The sequence below is a fragment of the Pundamilia nyererei genome, unplaced genomic scaffold, assembly GCF_000239375.1.
Source record: "Pundamilia nyererei isolate P.nyererei 1_Seehausen unplaced genomic scaffold, PunNye1.0 scaffold00297, whole genome shotgun sequence".
Taxonomy (NCBI): Eukaryota; Metazoa; Chordata; class Actinopteri; order Cichliformes; family Cichlidae; genus Pundamilia; species Pundamilia nyererei.
The window spans coordinates 81,062-101,315 of NW_005187698.1; the positions used below are offsets into that span (position 1 = coordinate 81,062).

At 39.6% G+C, this 20,254-nt stretch overlaps 1 protein-coding gene across 1 annotated transcript in view; it reads left to right on the forward strand.

Annotated features, from left to right (window-relative positions):
* The first annotated feature begins 7,383 nt into the window (after positions 1 to 7,383).
* The window catches only part of LOC102199148 (cell adhesion molecule 2-like), a 65,184-nt gene continuing 52,313 nt past the window's right edge, over positions 7,384 to 20,254 (forward strand). The window contains exon 1 of the mRNA XM_005751017.2: positions 7,384 to 7,406. The gene's annotated coding sequence lies outside the window, so the exon portion shown is untranslated. The remainder of the gene's footprint in view (positions 7,407 to 20,254) is intronic.

Sequence of the window (20,254 nt, forward strand, 5' to 3'; positions counted from 1 at the left end):
ATTTTAAAAACAATTTAAAAATGATCTGAATGGAGCAAATAAAACTAGCTTAAATATTTGCAATGCAATCAGTATGGCATGTACTGTATGTTGCATCATGCCTCACAACTCTTCTTCTGTGTACAATTAAATATGTTGCAGTTGGCAACAAACTTTTACTATTTGGGTTTTTACTTGCCCATGTACTGTATTAGTGTAAATTAGCTAACGAAAGCACATCACAACTAAAGCAGTCACATCACAAAAGCTAGCAGGTGGTGTGATTAGGTGGAGACATACATTTAATAGGGAAGACAAACATCGTGATGTGAACAGGATCCAAATAAGAAGCACAGAATTACCAAAAGCTTAGACAAAAAGGGATGTCATTTTACTGGGTCACCTCTGTGCTCGACCTGTGCCAACACAGAAATGATGCCCAAAGAGGTGGCGGTCTATCATCAATAAGTAGTGGATCCCTTGAGTTATTTCCGTTCCACTTTGCCTCTAGGGCATGCAGAGTCACAATAACACAGCATATGTTCTTCAAAGAGGTAGAGAAAGAAAAACTACACCTTCTTAGATTTCTTAATATATTTTCAAAGATACCCAGGCTTTCACAAATTAAATTCTCAACCTCTATTAAATCCCCACTGCATACAGCACTGTGCAAAAAATTCTTGAGCTACTACTCATTTCTTTATATTTTGCTTCCAGTGAGTGAGACTTGAGCAATAGTCTTGGGCAATGGTTGTCCAGGCTTTCTGAAGGTCTTTGAAAGGGTTTTCTTTACATTTTCCTTTTTCATTAATTTTGAGTCCTTGTGAAATAGGTGAGAATACAGCAGACGGCTATCCCTAACCCTGGACTGAAAATCAGTGGAAACAGATCTTATCTGGAGTTTTTAGTTCAAACCATTATTAGTATGTGCAAAAGAGGTCAGGAGAGAGGTGCCTATAACCATCTGTAAAACACAGTGGAGGCTCTGTCATGGTTTGCTCTATTTCAGCCAGTGGTGTTAGGGATCTTGTCAAAAGAGATGGAATTCTGAGCACAGAAAAGGGCTGTCACATTTTAATCTACCATGCATGTACCATCTGGAAAGAATCTGATTTGCCGCAGATTCATTTTTCAGCATGAAAGTGAAACACACTGTCAGTGCAGAATACCTGGATAGAAATACACACAGTGGAACATTATCAGTTATGGACTGGCCTCCAAACTGTTTGGACCTCAACATTATTGAAGCAATAATGCTTCAACTATTCCTGAAGAGTCATGAAAGAAATCAACATATACTGATTAATAAAAGTAATAAAGCCAATATTGATAGTAAAGCTTGTTAGATTTGTAAAAGCTTATATACTGTATTTTCATATATGTTTGTATGTGTTTCAATAAATTGCTCCGCCTATTTCACATGTTCCTGCCAAAATACAAAGTTCATTCCTTCAGATTGCTGCCTTGCAGATAAAAGTGTTAAAAAAACAAATTTTTTTAAAGTAATGTACTGAACTGTACTGTACGTACAAGGGTTGGTCACTGTGCTGGCAAACAGAATGTACGCAACTAAACAGAAGCTCTCGCGGCCAGATTGTCTGGTGCCATTCACACATGGTCTGGTGATGGTGATTCATAAGTTTTTTTTGCAATTTCAGAAAAAAACTAATCTGGAAGGCATTCAATCTGGGACCATAAACACCGCTACAGATCATCATCTAAAGATGGAGCAAGTGTTATGAAGAGCATGTACGTGTCATTAACATGTGTGCCTCGTGTGCCCATCTTTGTCTCTGTTTTATTGGCATTCGGTTTATGAGCGCATGATTCAACCGCAGACAGAGTATGTATGTGTAATTGTGTTAAGGAGTGGAAATCAAATATGCTAGATTAAATGACAGAACAAACAGATGTGTGTCTCTCTGTAATGGAAGAAAACATGGGTGTGGTAGACAGATCTAATAAAGCAGGCAGTATGGTGGCAATAAGCTGAGTTAAGTAACCTTGATTCCATCTATTAACACTGTTTACCATATCCTTTATTACAAAGAGATGAATCGCAGCCCTTAGCTAAAGCAGTGCTAAATCAAATAGGATTTAAATGCATTTGCTGCTAACTCAAATGAGATTCAAATGCATTCACTTGATCGCTATTTTGAAGCTGATTATTTAGCTTTGAATAAAAACAGCCGCGAATGTGTGTAGGGCCCTCTATGAATATGTCACAGTGTACATGTTTTTTACGCTCTCATGAGTATGTGACGATTGATCGTTCTATGTACAGCCAAGTCATAAGGTGACAAAGAGTGTGTTAAGGTTTTACAGCAATCTGCTCACCGGTGGAATATTGGTTGGATTCCAAAGGGCCGGGAGTACATCAGACATATGGCAAAACAGCTGCTGCTGTACGAAAGATAAGCTAAACTCTCCATCATGCCATGTGACACCTCAGAGAGCCTCGCTGCACACATCGATCTCCATAGGCTTTTTACTGCTTGTCAAACTCTGAATATGTCTGCCACTGTGAAAAAAGGTAGCCTGAGGGGATAGGCAATGCAGAAGGGCAGAGTAAGACGCAGGCAAGGAAAGGGTTAATCAGGAGGCAGAATAATTTGAAAAGAGAGGTGATACAAACTCCTGAATGTGCATACGTTGAAGGAAGACGAATGTAGACAGAAAAGAGAAGGAAAACAGGAAGGATGTTGTATTGCAACATCCTTCCTCACGTCCTCCCAGGAGACTTATACCCCGAGGGAATACTGTGATCACTGCTATGTATGTGTGCATGTACATGCCTGCGTGTGTGTGTGTCACAGTAGGTGGTTTCAGTATGAACTATCACACAGTTTATTCATGACAGCTCCCTGCTGATGGATACAGAGACACCGAACAACCTGCTTGCACCTCAGTACTTTCCTGTGTCACCAACATGCAGTCACTCACTTTTCATTTTCTTAGATAAAATGTCACTGTTTGCACATTGCTTAGACAAAGATCCTGCTTTAGATAATACTTGGAAAGAGTGATGGCATGCATGTGCATCCATCTGTTCATATTACAGTTATATTTACACAGTTTGAAAAAAAAAAAAACCCCACCAAATGTCTTAAGACGTGATGTGTTAATGACTGTCTTTTGTAATAGTATATAACATGTATCCAAGAAGCATGAAGTTCATTTAATGCAGATTACTTTCACCCTGCAGGACAGACCCCATTTTTACTACGCACTGTTATTTGTGCACGCAAGATGCCATGAAATGAAGTTAAAGCTGAAGTGACATGGGTGGCAGACAAGTTCCAAATTAAAGCAGTTGAGACTCGATACAGACAGTGTTATTATCTTATGGCTATCATGCCTAGTTACACATTCAGCAGAGACACAGAAGCATACTGGAGTTCTAACAAGTCTGAAACCGTGGCCAAACCCTAATTCAGACAAACCGAGAGGATTTACGTGATAGAAACACATCAGAAGGGCAGTGTAACAAAATAAGGGAAGGGCTGCTTAATTGCTTCAGCTAGCTGCACGGATACCACTGGTATGTTAGCTAAGCTTTGTGGTGAAAAATACTTTAACGGGTGTCTGTTTAGCAATTCTTTATTAAAGGCTTGTTTTGTGTTGGGGTAAACAACGTGTGTGTATATATATAAGTAATAGTAATTGCATTATTTAATGGTTTTCTAATTAGATTGTGTTCATTATGCTCGTAGTCATGTAGAACTGTTAATCCCCAGTCCAGTTAGTGTTGGGTCTGGTGAAATCTATAATGCAAGTTTTCAGGCATAACTTGAGCTTAAAGACTGCCGAATAATGCAGTCTGTTTTTCAGTCATGATCCAATCTTGATTAGGTAATCATGAATATAATATTGTAATATTTATAGTTAAGCCCCATCCGCATCCATAAAAGGGACTTTAGACATACACACATAAATACTAGTTACTGATGTGGTAAAATTGTTGTCTTTCCCATTCATTTTCCCTCTCCATTTCATTTCCAGGTCAGTACACACTGTGCTTTACTCCCATTTATAGTGGCTTCAAAGTTGAGGTTAATTAAACATGGTAACTCCCTGTTTCTCACCACTAACAATTATTTTGTCACCAAATTTTTATTGACATTCCATTAGCATCACTGTTTGTGCCCTCTCGAATATCCATTTCTGCTGCAGCCTCTGTTTGGTCCACCGACTAAAAGTGCTGGTAAAGAAATATTCATAAATAAAGTGGTGTGTTGATGTGCTGAAGTGAACTCTCTTCTGAACATGAAACAATGGAAAAAGAAGCGCTTTTGTGTGGACAGTATACACAAACAGCCAAACTTAATCCAATTCAGGTGTTACATCCTTATCTCTCTCTAGTGGATTCTCTCCAATCAGTATGAAGTATTGAGAGTGTGTAATAGGTGGCCATTGTGTAATCAACTGGGGATACTATGCTCACTCCATGGTAAAATGGGGGAATGAGAGAACGGGATGAAAAGCGTTTTATGCAATTTCAGCTTGACTTACAGAACTGTTGTGTCGGTTGCCTGGTAACTGTAAACCTGAGACGCAAGTGTGGAGATGCTAGTGAACAAGTCTCCCTCCATTTCTTTTTTTTTTCTCTTTTCTTAGCAACTTGTCCTTTATGTCTCCCTATCAGCCGTATACGCTGTATATTCCTCCTTTGTTATGAGTGAAAAGTTGTAAAAACCCACATGTTTTTTTCATCTTTTGTCTGCTTTTTTCCCCCACAGATTTTGACTTAGAAAGATCACAGAGGCAAAGTTGTGACAGGGAACTCATACTTTGACAGCAGGCATGAAAAGCAGGGATATAGAGAGGTCAGACACGGCTAAAGGAATATTTCGCAAAGCCTTCAGTCTCATGTAGAAAGCAGCCCTGGTAGACATGTAACATCCACTGCCCTTTTGTCTGTTGGGCTCTCTCCCTCTTGACCGGTGACACAACAACAAGGTGTAAAAATTTCAAGTGTCTGTGTGTGTCTGCGTCCATTTGCCTGATGAATATGACATATATGTTTCTTTTGTAGCACTTTTTCTTGCATTTTCTTTTGTCTTTCATATTCTCACTTCCCCACGCTACCTTGCATCTTGGCAAGTTGTGAAATAGTACTAACAAAGCGTAATCATCTCTGTCAGCCACTGAAAATTGACTATCAGGATTTAATGGCCCTCAAATATAAACAAAACAAAATCCATGTGAGAGTCAAGCGAGTGTACGGACTGTTTAGCAGCTGGTTTGTATCTCCGGGCCCAAATTCAAGGATTACTTTTTGCTCCCTTTCTGATAGTGAATTTAAAATTCTGTATGAAATTTCCATATTTGTCATTGACAGAGAGCGCGGTTTATTAATCTGTAATCGAAAAGAAACCACAATAATTTTCATAACCTGCAGACTCGGCACCTGCAGTGAGATTCTCTTTGTTCTCCCTCTCCCTCATTCTTTTTCAGGCCCTGTCTCTTAGAGCTGTACACGTTTTCAGGCTCACTGGAGGCATTCCAATAGATCCATCAATTTGGCAAAGCAGTGTGTGTGAAGCATAAGAGTCATTCCCTCAGGATACACACGCAAATACACAGACACACACACGCACACTAATAGACAATCTATGTTGTTTATTTGCCTCTCCTCTGTGTTTTTACCCGCAGGATGTCTCAGAGGTGATGCTCATGTGTTGGTTAGGTCCTCTATGTTGTGATTCCCTTTGTTTTTCATACATGGCTTTGCTGGCCTGTACTGAATAAGCTGCTAATTGAATACTCCCATAGTGTGCCATACACTGGTTTGGACACCATCCCTGTATGTCCTTTACTTCGCTGATTACAGCGCTGTCAGTCACAGGATTAGGGATGGGTATTGATAAGATTTTCACGATTACGATTCCATTTTCGATTCTGTTTAACGATTCGATTCTTTATCGATTCTTTTTAAAAAAGGAGAACACTAAGTTCGATTAGCTTAGAACTTTGTTTTATATCTTCTCTTTGAACAAGATAGAAATTTAGGAGTAACATGGCCTTACAAACCCAACAGTGACATCTTAAGAGATCCACAGCCTACGGCTCTTCAATGGGGTGTCACAGGGTCCCCAGGAAAAAAATAAATAAAATAAATATTCTTCTGTAGCAATAACAAAGTATAACATAAATTTTTCTGTAGCAATTACACAAGAATATCCAGTAATGTCCCTGCCTACAATTAAGCACATTCACATACCGAATGTTGGGGCATCTGCTGTGGCAAATGGGTGCAAGGCTTTGACCACAAACTTAGTCACTGCTCGGTGACATTCGTCTATCCTGGCCTGAAAGGAGACGCTACTGGTAGACTGCAGCGAGAACTGCCAGCATCTGAGCCAGACTCTGTCTGTCTCTCTCATCATGGTCACCTAAATGCACAGTAATAGCAGGTTTTGTAATAAGGCAGATCGCGCTAACATAATATGCACTGTTAGTTGATTATTTACCTGCCGTATTAAGGGGAGAGGACGTGCAAACGTTAACACTGCTGCTGGGTTGAAATTCACGAGTCCGGAGCGGAATTAAAAACACGACATTCATTTAAGGTCATCGCGTGTTTTGTGAGCAAATGCTTTTGCATATTCGTAGTGTTTCCTCCCTTAAATGAAATATCTACTTTGCAAGTATTGCAAGTTGCCCTGTTGTCATCCGTTCTCGTAAAGTATAAACAAACTTTTGAGCGTTTGAGCTGCTTAGGCACCGTGTTTCCTGCCAGGTAAATGATGCTCCGCAACGTGGTGACGTCATTCGGACTGGAATCGATAAGGGAATCGTTTGCAAAAATGGCAAACAATTCCAAGGAATTGAAACAGTGGAAATCGGTTCTCAACAAGAACCGGTTTTCGATACCCATCCCTACACAGGATGATGTGATGGTTCACCGGTGTCAGAATGTGTCACTGCATCCAAACATATAAATCATTACTATGAAACAAAATCTTTATTTTCTACCCAAAGTCAAATGACGCACGGCAGCACAAATCCACAACATGACACGTACAGTATGCGCAAACCCATATACTGTAGGTCTGGCAGTTAAAAAACCAAAAGCACTCTTGCACGATCCACATGATGTGTCTCGACTAATTAAAAGGTGTCACACTCTAAGGTCTCAATTTGCTGATGAGCTAAATCAGGACATTCTCTTTCAGGGTTGACTGATCTGTGCGGGTGGGGGTTCAGCACTTGTGACTGACATCCGAGATAAAGACAATGCTGTTTCTGCACATATGCGACAGATGCAGACACGCTGTTCTTCCTACAGTTATCTAATCAGTTGTTCTGTCTTCTTTCTTTGTTCTTTTTCCTCTGTATTCTGACATCTGCCTCTCTTGCTGTCCGTCCAACCCCACTTGTCTACTTGGGGACTTCAGTGATGGCTTCAAAAGGCAAAGTTCGAGGTGAGTGGTGGCTGCTGCTGCTGCTTTTCCTGCTGTGCCTCAAACTCAACCTGACAAACCAATATCAGAAAAGAGACTTAACCTTTTATTTAAAAAAATTAATGGACGGATATTTTAGTCTATTTGCTTCTATTCTTTTGTGTGCGTGTGTGTCTGTGCTGTTGTTCCCTGACTATTTTGAGAATAGTCATATTTGTGTATTTGGATGAAATGTGTTTTTTGTTTTTTTCATTTCGGATTTCTATCACAGGGTTTTGCCATAGTGGGATTTATCACTATCCCAACATTGAAAAATAATGTGGAAAAACTAATTTGTTTGAGAATAAAATTAGACAGTTTGTTTCAACATAGATTTTTAGATTTGTTAATTAGTACTAAGGAAAAGGAAATCATTTAGGTATGTATATAGTGCAAAGACAACCCAAGGTCATGCAATTATTAATCAGCTATTTAACTGTGTGATAATGTCCTTTGCCATTGCTTTTATTGGAAAGGTGGCAGTACATTAAAGAGATCCAAATCTTCTCCATCATCTTCTGTGTCTCCGCTATGGCAGCGAGAACGGATTATAAATCAAAAAGTGAGTCAGAGAGGAGAAGCAAAGTGTTTATTTGAGAGCAGATAACCTGATTTCATTCTGCGTGCCTCAGCAAATATGCTTCTCAAAGACTAAGAATTTATTCAACCGTGGTTATAATCCCTTTCTGTTTAGTTACCATCTTTGGCTAATGATTACACACACACACACACAACAGTCACTTCCTAAGCAGAGATGTGATCATAATTCAGATGAAAGGATTGGTATCAGCTAAGGTTGGCATACCTAATAAAAACACTCAAACTGTATCAAAGCATATTTGGCAGAAATGAAGCTCCTTTTTTTTTAATTTTATAGATGTTTCGCAGTGATTATGCAATAAATACATTTCTTCAAGAATCATAATCTGAGCCAAACTTTTAAATTAAAGTGGCAGAACTCGAAAGTGTTTGGCTTTTATATAACTCAGGTTATTATGATGAGATCGCTTTGGAGCTCAGTCCCAAATTCATCGTGCAACATGACTGTGACAACAATAGGGCAGTCAGAACCAGAAAGAACAATCCTCGACAACAAGAAGAACATGGCTCCCGCAGCAGATGGCATGAGCCCTGATCGCAAATTCATGGAGTCAGTATGGAATAAAATGAATAAACAGAGGCAATCAAGACAGAGGAAATATGGCAAGTTGCTCATTATTTTAAATAAAATAGCAAAACAGCTCAGTTGAACAGCTTTTATCTTAATCGAGAAGCCTCCTGTAGAAAAGTAACATTTTATAGAATTATTTCTGTGCTCAGAGCTCGTACGGACCTTCTGCACAGGTCCTTCCAGTGTTTGTTTCCTTATGGCGCATCTTAACATGCAATGCTAAAGAGCTGTATATTACTAACCCAGTCAGAATGTAATTTCAAGTGAAGGAAGCAACACTTGTTGTTCTCAGAGTTTGCCTGCTGCCGAATGGTAGATTTGGTATAATCCTCATGTTAAAACCCTGTCAGCGCCTTACGTCCTCCTTCCCTGCTATCCTCAGCTGCAGTGATAGTAGTCACAGGATCAACATCACATTCCCCCTCAACACTTCGCTACAGTTTTTTCTCATTTTCCCGCTGCGTCTGAATGCATAATGAATTTAGACCACCTCTTTCCTGATCAGCATCCAGCTGCGTGTGTTTAACTGTATCATCTCTGTCTCACTCACTCTTGATTCAATCCTCTCTTTAAAGGCTACCCTAACCTGACTATCATCCTTTTCCATCTTACCGCAGCAGTATAGGAAATCCATTGCACTCTTTAATAGGGGGAACAGAAGATGTGTAGATCAGAGTCGAGCACATGTCTCCGGCCTGCCTCTCTTACCCTTATAATGAGGCTACTGGTAGGAAAACATAACAAGCCAGATAAGATTCATGCTGATCAGTGGGTGGATAAAGGCTTAGCTCACCTCAAAGTATCGGTTCATCGGTATGTGTGCAACTGAAGGACTGAGTGGATGGTTAAGGGTGCCTTTATTCTTTTGTAAATGTGTATATATAGCATCGCCAATTACTGCATACAGCATGAAAGATTAATTCAAAGATGTTTTTTTTTCTGTTCTTCTACTTTTTTCTTTTTTTTAAGTTGTGGAAGTTTACATCGCAGTTATATTTCACAGTCAGCATTGCAAATGAGCTAAAAAACAGCACAAAAATAAATATATGGCACTTGTATGTGCACAAGTGACACAATTTCTAACTAAATTTAATTAGTGTTTTTTTAAACTTTACAAAATCATTATTTAGAGTGAGTCTTGTACATGCTTCACTTGCACCGTAACCATACACAACACAACACATAAATCGATTGGCCAAAATATTTACAAAGGGCTGCTGATAAAATACTCAAGTAGTCACTGATAAAATACTGTCTATATATTATGTAGATGGCATGTGGGTCTCCTCACTAATTCCTAGTAGCGCTGCAGTGGTGGTGTTTCTACAGAGTCACATGTGAGAAAACATCTGAGAATAATTCAGTGTGATCAAATGAACGTTTATTTTCTGCTCAAATGTTAAAGCTATTAGCTGCATATTGTAAATACACAATCATAACATCTTTTAATAAGTTTCACTCAATTTTCCTAATTTTCCTTCCCAGCATCCCAAAGCAGCAATTTTGGCCTAGTGGCCAAACCGCATTACTATAACATCTGTATTCATCAAGTGATGCACACTGGCCCAAAAGCATTTATTCAGTCAATGGAAAAAGAGTCAATGCGAAACTCAGTGTTAGAAACTCTGCAAAAGGCCTCTTCTCATTATAAAAAAGGCTCACTCTAAGACATAAAAGATGCGCTGTTAACATCTGGTACTACATAGCAAGGTCTCTCTCAGAAGCTGTGTCGAAGCTGTTTTTTGACTGATTTTTTATCTTATATCTATTTAAAGATAATCTTGCCCTGAGCTTTTGGAAGCACAAAACTGTGAAGTTTAGTAAGTTTGCTGCAAGCCACAGGTTGACACCCGTTTTCTGCTTTTCCATACATTTCTGTACACAACTACTGCAACTCAAAGAATACAAAGTCACAAGCAGCTCTTGTTTGCAGCCTACTCATGATGTACAATGAGTTGTTCACTTAGATGAAGAAAATTGTAACTTGAAAAATATGCATACCATCAGGAAAGTTGTGATAAGGATTTTTGCAAGCATAAATTATAGCACACATGGGAAATTTAGTGTGGATCCAGGCTTGCAGATCGTCTCAATCAACCCCTGAAAGTCCAAAAAGGAAAACCTGTAAAAGCTGGAACCTCAGCACGGTGCATGCTTATGCCACTGGAGGCACACGCACATTTTTAAAATATATATCAGAAAGCTGTTTTCCTATAGACTTCTACAGGACCGGAAGTCTGTTTGCAGCCACGACTATAACCTTCTGATGGACTGAAACTTTTTAGGCACTTCCATATACTCTGATATTATTAAAATGTAATATAGCTACACATGTGAAACTGTTTCATTTATGTCACCTGCCTAAATTCATGGATTTTAGCATATTTCTTCTCTTTGTATGTCCCGTTTCTGTTTGTGTGCAACCCCCTGCTTGTTGTCCACCCCTCCTATAGTGAGGAGGGGTGGACATTTTACTGCATTAAAACAAGTCGAAAATTATTACAGTGACACCCTGAACTCTGATATTGCCCTACAACAATAAAACTGAGTTGACTTAATTTAAGTTATTTTGGGGGATTTTAAAATTCAATAAAAATAAATGCTAATTGTTATCAGCAAACCCATTCTTGTTCAACATAACACAAGGCAAGTTTTAAAGGGATATAGTACCGGTATACCAGGAAATTTAATATAACAAAGTTGCTAAAACAGACAAAAAAAAAACAAGCAAAAGACAATTAAAAAAAACATATAAAACATACATAAAACCTCAAAGAACAAAGAAAACTTCTGAATCTGATCTGTAGCAGGATTGATAAGGAGGAAGTGCACTTGTTAAATTTTGTATTTACATTTATTTAAAGTATCTATCTAGCTTGCTTTCCTAATCTTTTGAGACAGACGGCTCTCAAAGTTTAGGAGCATTAACGACGAAAACTGCATCCCCAGACGAAAAAACATTGGATGTCTGTGAAAAATATTGGCTGTCTTCCAGTTTGGCAGTAGAGGATCCAAGAGTACAAGGGCTAGATTTACTAACAGTCTGCGCCAGCGCAAAACCCTCTTTTGGCATTAAAGAGCAACGACTGGGATTTACTGAAGAGGCACAGTGTCAGTTTTGCAACTGACAGGTGTGGATCGAGGTATTTTTGCAGCTGGAATTATTGCCTATATATTTCTAAGAGTTTCCCTCTCAGGGCTCAAACTGTTTTGGTTCTACAGAAAAAGTGTGAATGTGTAACTACAGCAGTGCATGGTGTGCTGCCTGACAAGGTTGGCAAGTGCTAGCATGTATAATGAGGAAAGTAATGGACCAAGACACCTGCCCTGTGCAACACCACAGGAAATGAGGGCAGTCTCTGTGGTATTATGTGCTCTACTAAATGAAGATGTGATAGTGGCCTGTCTCTACTCAGTATTCTAGTATCTGAGTTCTAACTCTTCTTCAAAAGAGGCTGTACTACAAGTGTTTTGACAGTGGATTTAAAAACTCAAATAAAAAATTCAGTTAGTGCATTTCACAATAATAATAACTGGATTAAGTTATGAGATTTAAGGTTTTCAAATAGTGTGAAACAGACGGGAAAGTTTGATCAAATTTGGAGGTTTTATGCAAGGTAAGACTGTATGGAAACCTTACGTCCATGGGGATGCACTCTTCTCCACGTGTCAAAAATGTTAACTTCCCATCTATCCTTCCTCTCCCCAACCACCACGACATAATCTGAACTGTTGATTTGTAAGACCGGTAATCGTCAATTGGAGTGATTTCAGTGAAAATGAAAAACATGTAACTTTTACTGCGGCTAGTATCAGCCCTGTCATTGTGACTGACTCATAGCTGTGGCAAAAGTGCTTTGTGGCAAAGTAAGTCTGACACCAACCAAATGATGAGAGCTGTTTCTTTTTTTCTTTCTTTTTTTTTAAATTAGTACTTTCTGCCCACTGAATCTTGCAGGTCCCCCTGGGGTGACAAGCATTTCCCCAGATCCTTCTTAAATGAACAGAATCTGTCAACACATCACTACACATTAGAAAATCACACTGTGTCATGTTGATTTGGGGAATTTGGGGATTTTTGGTGGCAGCAGTGATTAGTTTGATTTCCCTCATGAATGCCACCCTAGCCTGCGATTATCCTGCTCTCACCCTGTATGAAAGCATAAGAGATGAAATCCTTCCTGTGATAAAAAAGAAGATGAAGTCAAGTACACTCTTCCTCCACATCATTTTGCAAGAAAACACAATAAATTTGATTTCCCTGCCCTTATGCTTTTATGATATTTAATTTGAATGACCTACTAAGCCAGTAAACGTGTGGATGCCTGCTAATATTGCTTGGCCTTATATTCAAGAAGAAATCTAGCCAAAGCTTTGCCTTCATGGCCTTATAAAGTGAATAATTAAATAGATGAAGCTGTGATCTTGCTATTTTGAAAAACACTAAAGTGAAGATAAAATTCGGTGAATATTGCACCTATTACTATTACATCTAAAGCACACAGCAGTATGTATAGCACAAAGAGGGTACACAAAGATATGTATTTAATAGTACCTGCTTATATTTTATGTATAAATCAGGACTGCATAATTTTTGAATGTTTCCAAAGTTTCTACTTGACAGTTCAGAGAATTTAGCTGTGCAAGAACTGGCTCTTTCATGGCTAGAAGGAAACATTTAAAATATTGTTCCTTTGTTTCTGCTCTCGCCTCAGTTGTTTCCTTTTTTCTCCTTTCTTTTTTGCATGTCAAAATATGTGCTTATATCCTTTCCTAATTGTCTTTTGCTCGCAGCTTCATCTTCTTCTTCTTCTTGCTTGTTTGCTTTTGCTAGCTGGAAGAAAGCACTGTATGAAGTATTTATGAAGGCCTGGTTTACCTCCGTCATAAAACTGTGAGATGTCTGACCTTGGCTCAGAAAGGATAGTGAGATCCCTGGCCATTCTGGACTGAGCAAGCTTGAACTCAGGCAGCTTACATGCTGAGAATGGGCAGAGGTTTATATCTCTGCCCTTTAAATTGATGTGGCTGAATCAAGGGCAGAAAATACTGGGCAAATGGTAGAAGTGTCTGGAAACATGTCTGGTCACCAATTTGAATTTGGGTTGTGGGCTTTTATAAATTTTGATGTGTAGGTTTGGCTCCTGAAAAGTGGCATCGCAGAAAAGTTCGGCTGTGGCAGGTCTTTGTCATCAAAAACAGCAACAAAAAAGTCAAGAGGAGATACGTGAGCTGGCATGTTTGTTTCTCGTAGTGCTTTGTAAACTCGAGAAACACCACTTCTTCTTCTGTGTTTGCCCTTATATCATATTAAATGTTATTATTGTCCTTACATGAACAGCATGTGTTAACATTATCCACTCAGTGGAAAAGGAAAAAACATACACAAACAAACCTGGACTCTCTCTGTAACGCTGCTCTTAAACAACACCTAACAGCACCATGGAGAAGTAGGTGATATTTTGTTGATCTGACTCCAAGGGCCAAGTTGGATGTCAAGTTTGCAACGGCAGCACCAACAGCTGCCCAGTCTAATTACTGTATGTAAATGACAACAGCACTGCCGTAGCCAGCCTCTCTGGTGCCGAATAATTAATTTCATATCTCCAGATCAAAAATGACTGTCCTGAGGTAATTGTATGCTCGTGCTGAATACAAAGGTAGCTCCACCCTCTGCAGGGGTTGCATTCAATTTGCTCACAGCAAGAAACTTATCATTGTCAAAAGAGCAAGCTCAGATTAGAAATACTCACACGCGGGCATGCTCGCTTGCAAGCACAATTTACATACGCCTCATTTGCCAAGAGAAAAAGAACAAAGCTGAAAAGTGAATGTTTATTCAGTTATAAGAATGAAAACAGAGAGAACCACTATAACCCAATTTATGACCATTTGATAACAATATCATTCATATATGGACAGGTGACTGATTAAAGTAAACACCTGAACTGTAGACCCCTACAGAGAGGGGATCAGGTGGCTCTGTTATGCTGTGAGGGGCATAATGATGGCACTGTGTGGGATCACTTGCCCTCTTAGAGGGAACTATGGCAGTTCGAAGTGATTACCTTGGCGCTGTAGTGAAACATTTCAATCCAGATGGGAATGATCTCTTAAGGATGAAAATAATATGATCTGTAGGTCACAAGGGATCACCTATAAGAAACATCGAACTGAGATGTCCGACAGCACTCTCCACTGCCATCATCACCTAAATAAAAGCCAAATCCACACAGGAAGCGACAAGCAGCAACAGGCTGCCCAGGAGCCACAAAAAGTCAGTGACATACAGCGACTTCAGGTGACGGCAGGAGATATAACTTGTGGTGACACAAGGCAGGCAGGTCCTGAGCTTCTCAACCAGCAATTAAAAATAAAAATGAAGAAAACCACTGATTAGTAACTATGTAACTTAGGCAACCAGACCCTACAATATCTGCTAGTAACTGACAATCAGCTACAAAGTGATGGGCAATGAGTGTGGGTGCTTCTTAAGGGAATATCTTTGGAGAACCTGATAAAAACAACACCTTACTAGTGGTCTTACTTATTTTAATAAAGATTACTAAACTTAGATATAGAATAATAGAATGTATGATATGTCAACTGTATAAATATTTATTGTCAGGTATTAGTTAACTGAAGTTTGGATTATACATTAGAAAAAGAAAGGTTAGCCCCAAAACACAACTGAAAGAGGAAGAGGTGTAAAGATGATAACAACAATTAGAACTGTGTGAAGTCTTCACCAGCTATACAAGGTTTTAATGGATAAATGCACACAGGGAGAAAAATGGAAGGCAGATTTTAAATATTTCCACTTATGAGCGTTTTGGCAGCAGTGAAAGTGCTTTAAATCTAACTGTGCCTCCCTTTTCAAGCAATACCAGTCTAAATGCATTCAATTGTGTTTTTATTGCCGGAGATTTCACTTTGTCTTCTCTTTTCAAGATATTCAAAAGATAAATTACATATGGTGCTTTAGACTCCACTCATACTCTTGTTCTTAAAAGCTGCTATATACTTTTTGTCGCAGTGGTAATTACCCTTTTTTTCCCACAGGAACCTGCAATTTCATTTTATAGTGAATGCTAAAGGCTGGCTTTTTATGCCGGGCGTAATAGTGTTATGAAATGTTGATAAATCACATTGGAGATGCACCATTGATTTAGGATGGATGTTGATAGAAGGCGTGAAAAAGGTCACCGCAAAAGAGAAAAGAGACAACCCCGTGTACGCAGCGTGTTCTTGAGAAAAGCGTGTGTGAAAATTGTCACAGTTGGAGGGAGAGTCCCAGAGTGAGGGCAGTGAGTGATGATGCTCTTCTCTGACATGTTAACTTCTGTTCCAGGAAGTTACTAACCACATTTTGTGCTTCATGTGATCAGCCCTAGCCTTTCCTTCCTGGAGATGACAGCGTATTCGTATTTTTATGTTTATTTTTTTCCAGTTGCGTGTTCAATATTTTTTCTGATGCTTTAAACAAGTGAAGAGGTTGGAGAGTTTTTATTCTCAAGGACGCTGTGACAGGATACATCCCTGGCTGATGAATTCACACCAGCTCTTGAGATGATAAAACTGTTGACCTTGTACCTTCTCTCCAATCACCAGGCCACCCTGCTGCCTGACACTTTGAGAATCACTCTGAAAACCTTGTGTACCCAGCTGCGTAGCCACCTGTGTAACCTTATAGACACTAACTGGTCATGGCAAAGCTGTCATGTCCTATGTAATCTTTTGCCTCTCATTCGTTATCTTCTTAGTGGGATGCCTTTTTTAACAGTGAGCCACTTAAAGGCCACGCTTTATAGTGTCAGAGCATCTGAGAATATGCTTTGCAGGGTGGCTAAACCTTCGATGCGGTTTCAAATGCACATTTTTTAACACAGGATTATTGGAAAAACATCAGCAAGTGCTCATAATACATTTATTCTTCTATTATAACATATAGCGATAATGGGAAATTCTTCTCTAAGGCCCTGCAGATCTAGTTCAGGTTCAAATGATTAATTGCTCTGAGCTTAACAGTTTAAATGCAGTTCTACTGTGTTACATTGTGGGTTTTATTTTTGTGCTTTTGACTATTGTTCTTACTTGCGGTAATAACATTGTGCCTCCTAATTCCAAGGGAGTCCCACAAGAGCTCCCACTCAGTATTAGAACTTCTCTTTTCCCAGCGCTGGAAATAAAATTAAAGTTTTAAACAAACCCAGAGATTAACCTAACTTGTGTGGACAAGGAAACAAAGGCAAGCAGAAAAATGTATACACATATTTATTATTGTATTTAACGTGGTAGATAATAGCCAGACTTAACAAGCTAACTCTTAGCTCCTTGCCAGTCCTCACATCTTACTTTTCATAACCCACACAAATTATGGGCATGCTCTACTAATCTGGAATTGTCCTTTAAATTTTAAGCGTGATCCCAAGCCTGCAATTATCACTTGTGCTTGACTGGCTTAAAGGGTGACTCAGCTAATCAAAACTGTGGCCTGCCTCTTCCCGTCCTGTAATCCTGTATTCTCGGCCATACATCACAGCTCTACAGCTCAGTTGAGCTCCAGTCCTGGTATAAAGGTCAGTAGCTCCAGGCTGTCCATCTGTCTGCTGCATCTCTCTCTTTTTCTCTGCTTCTTGAATGCCTAAATAAGAAAGGTTAGTAGACTCGGCTGCTCTTGCTTGAAAGGTCATGTGGGGGAGCAGACAGGAAGCACCCAGGATACTCTTATATTCGTATCAGTGTTATTTGTCCAGTCATTTGCTTGGGCAAGAAGCGGCTGAATTGGCCCGTGCATTTTTCTATAATGCCTTTCATGTTTAGGCACTAAAAGTAAAGTGGGAGCTGTGTGGGGGCTATAGCATTAGTTCCTCCTGTCACTGAAGTTACAGCAGCTTCGTGTGTGCATGCAGGGTTCTTTTGATGCTGCAGAATGAATTAAGAGCCAATCAGAGCCCACCTTTATGGTAATTTGTGATGGATAAGAATCTACAGCTAAGGTGTCTGAAACTTTAGCACAGTATAGTAAATGATCTAATTCGAGCTAAATAAAGCAGAGCTAATTTCATAATGTCATTACTTTATAATGTCATGTAGATGAGAGGATTGTTGACCTGTCTTAGCCTTAGCATGTCAGTCAAGGTGGAGGGCAATTAAAATGACCCCATTCGCCGTGACAGATAGAGCACAATTGAGCAACAGAAAAGAGGTAGGATCAAGATAAACTTTAAAGACTAGGGAGCAGCAGGAGACAGAGAGAATATGAAAATGAGAGACAAAGCAAGTGGAAATGCCACCCTTCAGGGATCAACTAGAGGAAAAAACGTGACAGAGAGGGTGGAGGGAATTGAGTGGAATGGATGTGAACTGGAAAAGACAGAGCAAGAAACTGAAAGTAGGAGAAAGAGTGGAGTTGAAGTGAGGAAAGGGCCTAAATTTAGACATGGAAATCAGGAGAGAACAGCTGCCTCCTTCCCTCAGGAGATACATTTAAATCAGGTCTGGCTGGCCAGAGGGGAGAATGGAAGAACCTACTCCACTGGCCAATTAGGCGCAAAGAACACTACGCTGTTCTAATATAACCATCATTGTGGCCCCTTTGGCCCTTTCAGTCCCAATGGAAGTGTAGCACCAGACACTGACGCAAAGCATAGACAGAGGGATCCCCGGACTATTGTAGATCTGTGTAGGAGAGGAAAGAAAAGAAGAGGAGAGATGAAATGTAAAAGCTAATAGTTTAGTGTGTCTAGCCAAAGTAAACCTATGGCATAAATATCTTTACATCGGCCTGATAGACCAGTGTGCCTCTGCTACCGAATGTAGCTTTATACAGATTTGAATAAAGCTACATTCAAAACAAAATAAAATGAGGTGTGTTACACAACATATCTACAACATAGTGCTAACGCAATGCCGAGTAATTAGCCAGGGTATCCATCTGTTTCCTTGTTGAAGTAGCTGTTGTTAAAAAATAGTTTTATCAAATTCCAGCAGGATCAGCTCAGTCAGTACGAGGCAAAGCTGCAAACTAGCATTTTAAAGGTGTGATAAGAGAGCGATGTGGGCATTCAAATGTATTAGATGAAGAGTCACACTGGATCATGGGGTGTTATATTTTGAGATGTGATTTAGCGGGCGTAAGTTAGCCATGTGCACTGGTGTAAACGTTTTTAAATGTGTGATTTTACAAACGGATAAATGTTTGAATTTAAAGAAAACAAGTGATTTTCACATATCGATCAGATTCCGCTGGTAAGACTTAAAAATTTGGAGCCCAAAACCAGTGAAGAAAGTTTGATCTTTTTGAATCGTAGTCAAAATGTATTAGAATCATAGCACAGTGACTATGCATCTTTTTACACACACACACATATATATTTATATATACATATATATATATAGTTGATCATTTTCTGATATTACAATCTGATGCTGTGATACTTGTGCATTTGGTTACTCCGTAAGTCTTTAGTGAAAATCTGAATGAGCGAGCCACATTTTGGAAACGCTCATTTTCCCCCAAGACATACGTGGCATTTTGCCATACTCATTAAATCACTCAATTCTTCCTTGTTTGTCATAAGCAGATAATTTGGAAAACAAACTCGTCTATTATATTTTAAGATATAAGTGAAGAGTTGGCAACACAACAAGCAAGCGGCTCCCCAGACACATCTGCTGCGGTAATGAACTAAAATTATATTTTGCAAAATCTCACTCACAAAACATCATTGGTACCATCGGGTATGGCGGTTAACCATTAACTTCTCTTTGTGGCTACCACAAAGGAAACAAAATGTATCACACTGGGCCGCATGTCGCTCCACCGCGTGAGCGAAAAAAATGAGAAAAAGTAAGTGATTTAAAGAGAAGGAGTAATAAAGAGAGTGAGGGCAGGCGCAGCAGAACGGTAAATCGCTGGCAGATCATGCCTCATGCAAAACTTTCATGAATAAAACATATTCCTAGCCTCCCATAGCTCACATCCATTTTTCCTTCGTTTCCCTCCTCTTCCCGCTCTATCTCTCACACGCATGATTAACCTCGGGAGGCCTTAATCAACACTGGAAATGACCCGTGCTCCATGACTTACCTGTCGCTTCCTCTCTTTCTCTCCTTCACCTCACCTTCTCCTGTCTCCGCACATCCTTCGGCGTGGGTTTCCCCTGCCTCGTCTGCTCGCACAGAAGACAAAACACCGTCTGCGGGTTTGTTTATGCTACCTGTGCAATAATTAACTTGTGTAAGAAAACTCAATTAGCAGCGTTCAGCGGATATCGTGGCGTTTAAAATCTCACAAATTTGAAATATTTTTTTCGCCTTATATATGTTTTTCTTTTCTTCTGTGTTTCCTAATCCTTGCCTGGGGAGGAATGGCGGTTTAAGACGTGAGAGTTAGCTGGGGATGAATAATCTTTCTTACCTAAGCCTTCATTCACACAGTCTTTAAAATCTGTCCTCCGGGGATGGGGACAGGGATAGATTTATGGTTATTATTATTTACTTGCTTACTTGCTCCCTCAGCCTTCACACTAAAGCGTACCCAAACACGCATGTACACCCACACGAGCAACAGTGTGAGCTGTCCAGAGTTCTGAAAACTGGCAGGCGGCTATTGATGAACTGGCTCCAGAAGTGACCTGTCCGTGGTCCTGAAAAC